The sequence below is a fragment of the Mandrillus leucophaeus genome, unplaced genomic scaffold, assembly GCF_000951045.1.
Source record: "Mandrillus leucophaeus isolate KB7577 unplaced genomic scaffold, Mleu.le_1.0 Scaffold58, whole genome shotgun sequence".
NCBI lineage: Eukaryota > Metazoa > Chordata > Mammalia > Primates > Cercopithecidae > Mandrillus > Mandrillus leucophaeus.
In genome coordinates, this window is record NW_012106252.1 from 236164 (window position 1) to 243446 (window position 7283).

A 7283-nucleotide genomic window follows, 5' to 3' on the forward strand; every position below is an offset into this window, starting at 1 on the left:
CCATGTTGGCCAGGCTGGTCATGAACTCCTGACCTTAGGTGATCCACCTGCCTCAGCCTTCCAAAGTGTTGGGATTACAGGCTAAGCCACTGCACCTAGCCCATTAACAGCATTTCTTCCACCAACCTCCCACTTTCATGCACCCATCAAAAGGAAATGAGACTCCTTAGGGGGTGGCTGATTCTGTGTCTTGGAACAAGGACAATTTAGAATGGGCCTAGAACACAAGGATTTTAGGCCAGCAATGGTAGAAGGATAAGGAAGCCACTGTCCAAATTGCAACAATTTGACATCAAAAAAGGAACATAGTAATTACGTTTATTTACAACTGACAATTATGATTAAAATAAGTTCAGTGCGTGAAAGACCTCAAAACAAAAAAGTTGATATATGATTTTCTGATATATATGATTTTTCTCTGCTTTTATGATACTTGAAGCATCATAAAAGGGATGGGGAGCTGGAGTGTCACAGGGGCTGAGGCAATGTATTGGTTAAGCCACCAGTAGGGTGTGCGATCACCAACAAAAAGAAAAAGTCCTACACTGAAAGCCCATGGGGTTGAAGCAGGATTTGGTTCACCCTAGAACTTCTGAGAGTCAGTCCGTATCTTGATAAACAGCAACAGGGCTTAGTCATGAGTTCCCAGTAATTGGCTGCTCGGAGAGTTTGCTCCCCACCTCCTGGGGAGAACTTTCCTGGGAAGAGGCCAATGTTTCTATCTAAGCCTGTTCCGTCCTCTGAGTTTCCAACCTTCTAATTTCAAGTTGGGAGTGCCTATGAACATGTTTTTGTTGAGTCATTTGTGGAGTTCTAGAATTGTTGAACCTATCATTTGTTTTCCAAGTTGGGGGCAAACAGTAATACAGTGCCCATTTATTATTCAACCAAGATATCTGGAGGCCTCCTCATGTGTTAGGCCAGGGCTAGGCACAGGGGTTAAGTGCAAGGGTGAGCAAAGCAGGCATGGAGCTGCCCTCATGGGGCCTAGTTTAGTGGGGAAGACGGACATGATTCAAATAATCACAAAGTGACGTTTGGTAGAGAGCAAAGTAAAAGGGGTGCTTTGGCAGGCCCAGAAGAGGAACTTGATCATGACTCAGGGTGGGTGGGCAGGGAGGCTTCCTTGAGAAAGTGATATCAATGTGGAGGAGTGAATTATGTGAAGAGGCAGAAGAGTGCTCTAAGAAGTGGGGTGTGTAAAAGCCCAAGCTCGGAGGAGGGCTGGAGTGTGCTGCATTGGCGGAACCAAGAGAACATTGGCTGTGCTTTGTGGAATGAGGTGAAGGTTGACCAGGTAAGGTGTGGTAGACAAGGTCCAGTTGAAGTAAGCTTTCAGAGGCTATATGAGCATTATTGGGATATAATTCACACAGCACAAAATTCATCCATTTAAAATGCACAATTTGGTAGCTGGTTGAGGTGGCTCATGCCTGTAATCCCAGCACTTTGGGAGGCAGAGACAGGTGGATCATTTGAGGCCAGGAGTTCAAGACCGCCTGGCCAACATGCTGAAACCCTGTCTCTACTAAAAATACAAACAATTAGCTGGGTATGTTGGCACACGCCTGTAATCCCAGCTACTCGGGAGGCTGAGGCAGGAGAGTCGCTTGAATCCAGGACGTGGAGGTTGCAGTGAGCTGAGACTGCACCACTGCACTCCAGCCTGGGTGACGGAGTGAGACTCCATCTCAAAAAAATAAAAATGAAAATAAAAGGCAGAGTGCAGTGACTCATGCCTGTAATCCCAGCACTTTGGGAGGCCAAGATGGGTAGATCACTTGAAGTCAGGAGTTTGAGACCAGCCTGGCCAACATTGTGAAACCCTGTCTCCACTAAAAACATAAAAATTAGCTGGGCGTGGTGGTGGGTGCGTGTAATTCCAGCTACTCAGGAGGCTGAGGCAGGAGAATTGCTAGACCCTGGGATGCGGAGGCTGCAGTGAGCTGAGATCACACCACTGCATTCCAGCCTGGGCAACAGAGTAAGACTCTGTCTCAAAAAAAAAAAAAAAAATTGTATATATTTATCATGTACAACATGATGTTCTGAAATATGTATATATTGTGGGATGGCTCAATCTAGCTAATTAACATAACCTGGGAGGTGAGGCTGCAGTGAGCCAAGATCACACCATTGCACTCCAGCCTGGGGTACAAGAGCAAAACTACGTCAAAATGAACTGAACTGAACTGAGCTGAAATGAAATGAAGTGATGTATAATTCAGCCGGGCACGGTGGCTCATGCGTATAATCCCAGCACTTTGGGAAGCCAAGGTGGGAAGATTGCTTGAGGCCAGGAGTTTGAGACCAGCCTGGGCAACATAGTGCAACTTCATCTCTACGAAAAATTAAAAAGTTACCCAGGCATGGTGGTATGTACCTGTATTCCCAATACTGTGGAGGCTAAGTTGGGAGGATCTCTTGAGCCCAGGAGGTTGAGGCTGCAGTGAGCTATGACCATGCCACTGTGCTCCAGCCTGGGTAACAGAGTGAGACTCTGTCTTAAAAAAAAAAAAAAAAAAGAAATCAAAAAAATGAAAAAAATACAATTCATTGGTTTTTAGTATGTTCACAAAGTTGTACAATAACCACAGTCAATTTTAGAACATTTTCATCACCCTAAAAAAAACCCTGCAGCCTTCAGCAGTCACTCTCCATTTCCCCCAAGCATCTAGCCTTAGGCAACCAATAATCTACTTTCTCTCTCTGGATTTGCCTACTCTGGACATTTCTATAAATGGAATTATATGGTATGCGATCTTTTGTGCCTTGCTTCTTTCACTTAGTATAATGTTTTCAAGGTTCATCCACACTCTAGCATGTATTCGTACTTCATTACTTCCATGGCCAAATAATACTGCACTGTATGGCTAGGCTATATTTTATTTATCATTAGTTGATGGACATTCAAGTTATTTCCGCTTTTTAGCTATTATGAATAATCCTGCTCTGAATATTTGTGTATTTTCTTTTTTAAAATATATATATTAATTTAAAAATGGAGATGGGTAGAAAATAAAAGACTAAAAAAAAAAAAAAAAAAGGACAAAGATGCAAAAAGAAATGAGGCCGGACGTGGTGGCTCACTCCTGTAATCCCAGTACTTTGGGAGGCCGAGGCAGGTGGATTACTTGAGGTCAGTAGTTCAAGACCAGCCTGACCAACATGGTGAAACCCCTGTCTCTATTAAAAATATAAAAATTAGCCAGGTGTGTTGGTGTGTGCCTGTAATCCCAGCTACTCGGGAGGCTGAGGTAGAAGAATTGCTTGAACCTGGGAGGTGGAAGTTGCAGTGAGCCATGATTGAGCCACTGCATTCTAGCGTGGGCAACAGGGCAAGACTGTGTCTTTAAAAAAAAAAAAAAAAAAAAAAAGCAGAAATGAAAAAACACACAAAAAAGAAAAAAAATAAAGACAGGGTCTCACTACATTGCTCAGGCTGGTCTTAAACTTCTGGATTCAAGCAATCCTATCTCTTCAGCCTCCCAAAGTGCTAGAATTACAGGCATGAGCCACAACGCACAGCCAAGTTTTTCATAATAAAGATTTATATCCTAAGAACAGTGATAATCCATTAAAAAGTTTCAAGCAAGAATGTGGTATCAGAGTTTGGGTTTAAAACAATCACTCCATCAGTGTTCTGGTGAATGGATATGAAAAGGGTGAGAGTGAATGCAGGGAGCAGTTATGAAAGCCATTGAGGCCAGGCGGGTGGCTCATGCCTATAATCCTAGCACTTTGGGAGGCCAAGGTGCGTGATCACCTGTGGTCAGGAGTTCAAGACCAGCCTGGCCAACATGGTGAAACCCCATCTCTACTAAAAATATAAAAATTAGCTGGGCATGGTGGAACGGGCTGCCTATAATCCCAGCTACTTGGGAGGCTGAGGCAGGAGAATCACTTGAATCTGGGAGGAGGAGGTTGCAGTGAGCCAACATCAGCCTGGGCGACAAGAGCAAAACTCTGTCTCAAAAACAAAAAAGGCCATTGCAGGCCATTGCCATGGATGGTGGTGACTTTGATCTGGGATAGGCAGCAGTAGAAATGGGCAGAAATGGGAAATTTTAGAGATATTTAAGGGGTAAAATTAAGAGGATTTGATGGTAGAGGATGGAGGAGAAGGAAGATAGCATGTGGGATGGATGGACTTAACCTTTCATGAAGACAGAGAATTCTAGAAATGACCCAGTTTGGGGTAAAATATTAAGAATCTAAACTGGGTGTGGTGGCTCACACCTGTAATCCTAGCAATTTGAGAGGCTGAGGCAAGAGGATCATTTGAGTCCAGGTGTTCGAGACCAGCCTGGGCAACATAGAGAGACCTTGTCTTCACAAAAACATTTTTTTTTTTTTTTGAAAAGGAGTTTCACTCTTGTTACCCAGGCTGGAGTGCAGTGCCGCGATCTCAGCTCATTACAACCTTCGCCTCCCAGGTTCAAGCAATTCTCCTGCCTCAGCCTCCCAAATAGCTGAGATTACAGGTGCCTGCCAACGTGCCCCGCTAATTTTTTGTATTTTCAATACAAATGGGGTTTCAGCATGTTGGCCAGGCTGGTTCTCAGACTCCTGACCTCAGGTGATCCACCCGTTTCGGTCTCCCAAAGTGCTGGGATTACAGGTGTGAACCACTGCTCCTGGCCTCTACAAAAAAATTTTTTTAAATTAGCTTGGTGCGGTGGTGTGTGCCTGTGGTCCCAGCTACTCAGGAGGCTGAGGTGGGAGAATCTCTTGAGCCTGGAAGGTCAAAGCTGCAGTGAACCATGATCATACCACCACTGCACTCCAGCCCTGGCAACAGTGTGAGACCCTGTCTGAAAACAAAAAACCCCAGGTAACAAAACCCAGGTGTGCATGTTTTGAATTTGAGGCACCTGTGTGAAATTCAAGTCAAGAGGCTGAATGCGTAGTTGAATATACAGCTCTAGAAAATGGTGATTGGTCTGGACAGGGAATATTACAAAAGGAAACACAACAAAGGCTGCAGTACCCTGGGGCCAGCATACTGGGAGCTACTACTACAATAGGCCTGAAGGATTACCGGAAGCCAGAGAGAGGGCTCTGTGGAGAAGGTGTTCTAACAGGAGCTGTGGACTTCAGTAAGGAACACCACCAACGCTCAATGACCCCTCAAGAATAAACTCCGTGCCTCCCACTGGCAAAACCCATGTGGAAACCGAGGGAGAGTGAGCCTGCTGCAGTTCTCCAGGGCAGCCTGCAGAACACAGAGAGGGAGGCAGAACGGAGGGCAAACGGGAAATGCCCAGCGGAGAGATTTTTTTTTCAAAACTGAAAAACAGATTCAGTATTTTCTCCCGCAGCCCCCCAGTGCAACCCCCAGGGACCCCCGTCCAGGTGCAGGGCACACTCTTGGTCACCCCAAATTCCCAGAGCTCCCAGGGTCCTCCTTCTCGGGGTCTCCACCTGGATGGTGGGGGTGGACGTCAGAGAAGGTCAGGGTGATGAGTGGAGAACGGCAAGTCTGGTGAGGGACTATTCCCTTGTGGGGAGTGGAAGCCGGGCTCCCGGTGAAGAGGAGCGGGACTTGGGGTGAAGCCAAGCGACAGCCCGGGAGGAGTGAGGATGGCAGGTGTGCTGGACATTCAGGGCTCGGCTGGACACTCACTCAGGCCCTCAGACTCTCAGCAGTGCGGGCCTCAGTGTGGGCCGCCCCTCTCCCTCTCGGACGTAGAACCCAGTGTGAGAGAGCTGGGGGTGCCCTCGCTAGGCTGGGCTGTGGGTGGGCGGCCATCAGCCCAGGATGGTTTTGAAGTCTGAGGGCAGCACTGGGTTGGCTGCAGCCTCCAGAGCAGCCAGTGTTGTCCCTAGGAGCTTCTGACTCAGCTGCTTCTGGGCTGTCCCGAGCGACCCCAGGAGTGGGACATAGGTGACGCCGTGTCTAGTAAGCTTGAGCTGGAAGGCCACTGCATGGCCTCAGAAGACAGACGACCGGCGGCGCCCTTGGCCCCCAGCGACATTCCTGTGTTACTTGGCTTTCAGAATGGGGTAGCAGAGGCAAGCCGTGTCAGAAATGAGGCGCAGGAAAAACGAGTAATTCTTCCAAACTCACCGATGAAACTGCGTCTGGAGTTGGTGGGTTCGTGGTCTCGCTGACTTCAAGAATGAAGCGTAGACACCTTCATGGTGAATGTCACAGCTCTTAAAGACGGACCCAAAAAGTGAGCAGTAGCAAGGTTTACTGTGATGTGAGGAGCAAAACAACAAAGCTTCCACAGTGTGGAGAACTCACCCAACACAGTTACCTCCACTGGTTGGTGGAAGCGCAGGTGGGCAGCTTTTATTCCCTTATTTGTCCCCGCCCATGTTCCATTTCTGTCCTATCAGAGTGCTCTTTTTTCAATCCTCCCCACAATTGGCTACTTTTAGGCTCCTGCTGATTGGTGCATTTTACAGAGTGCTGATTGGTACATTTTACAGAGTGCTGATTGGTGCATTTTACAATCCTCTTGCTAGCTACAGAGCACTGATTGGTGTGTTTTACAATCCTCTTGTAAGACAGAAAAGTTCTCCAAGGCTCCACTTGACCCAGGAAGTTCAGCTGGCTTCACCTCTGAAAACGGGAACTGGAGTGCACACGCGTGGAACCTGTAGGCCTGCCGCAGGAAGATCTTGTAGATGTTGGTGCACACCGTCTGGAGGCTGTTCACCTGCAAATCCAGAAAAAGGCTGTGACACTTCAGCCACAAGACCCCAAAGAGTTCACAAGCGACACATGTTCCCCCCGGCCTTGAAACCTTGGCTGAAGGTGCGACTGGCTCTGATGGAGGTCCGGGCATAGCTAGAGTAGTCGCTCGGCACTTCCAGGGTCGGGTATCCAGCAGGAGGACGCACCAGGGGAACAGGCCGTGGGCCGGCAGCTAGACAAAGGCCACGCCACCCAGGGCCTTGTCTTCCACAGGGAAGTTTACCACCGTCTTCCTCAATTTCACCATGCAGCCGTACTCAGGGACACCTAGGACCAGGGTCCTGAGGAAGTTTTTTGCGTGGGGGAGGTGAGGTGTCACCAACAATAAGTCATCCACCAAACGTAGGAGCAGCCCGTCCCGCCGTATCCCGGCAAACAGCTTGTTCTCCATGTTGCTGTAACGCAGGCTGCAGAGCAGTGTGGACAGGATGGAGCCCTGCGGGATCCAGAGGGGATTTTTTTTTTCCCTTTTTTTTTTGAGACGGAGTTTCGCTGTTATTGCCCAGGCTGGAGTGCAATGGCGTGATCTCAGCTCACGGCAATCTGTGCCTCCCAGGTTCAAGTGATTCTCCTGCCT

The 7283-nt window shown here is 47.9% G+C and overlaps 1 pseudogene; it reads right to left on the reverse strand.

Moving 5' to 3' along the window:
- Positions 1 to 5751: 5751 nt before the first annotated feature.
- The window catches only part of LOC105553073, a 6464-nt pseudogene continuing 4932 nt past the window's right edge, over positions 5752 to 7283 (reverse strand).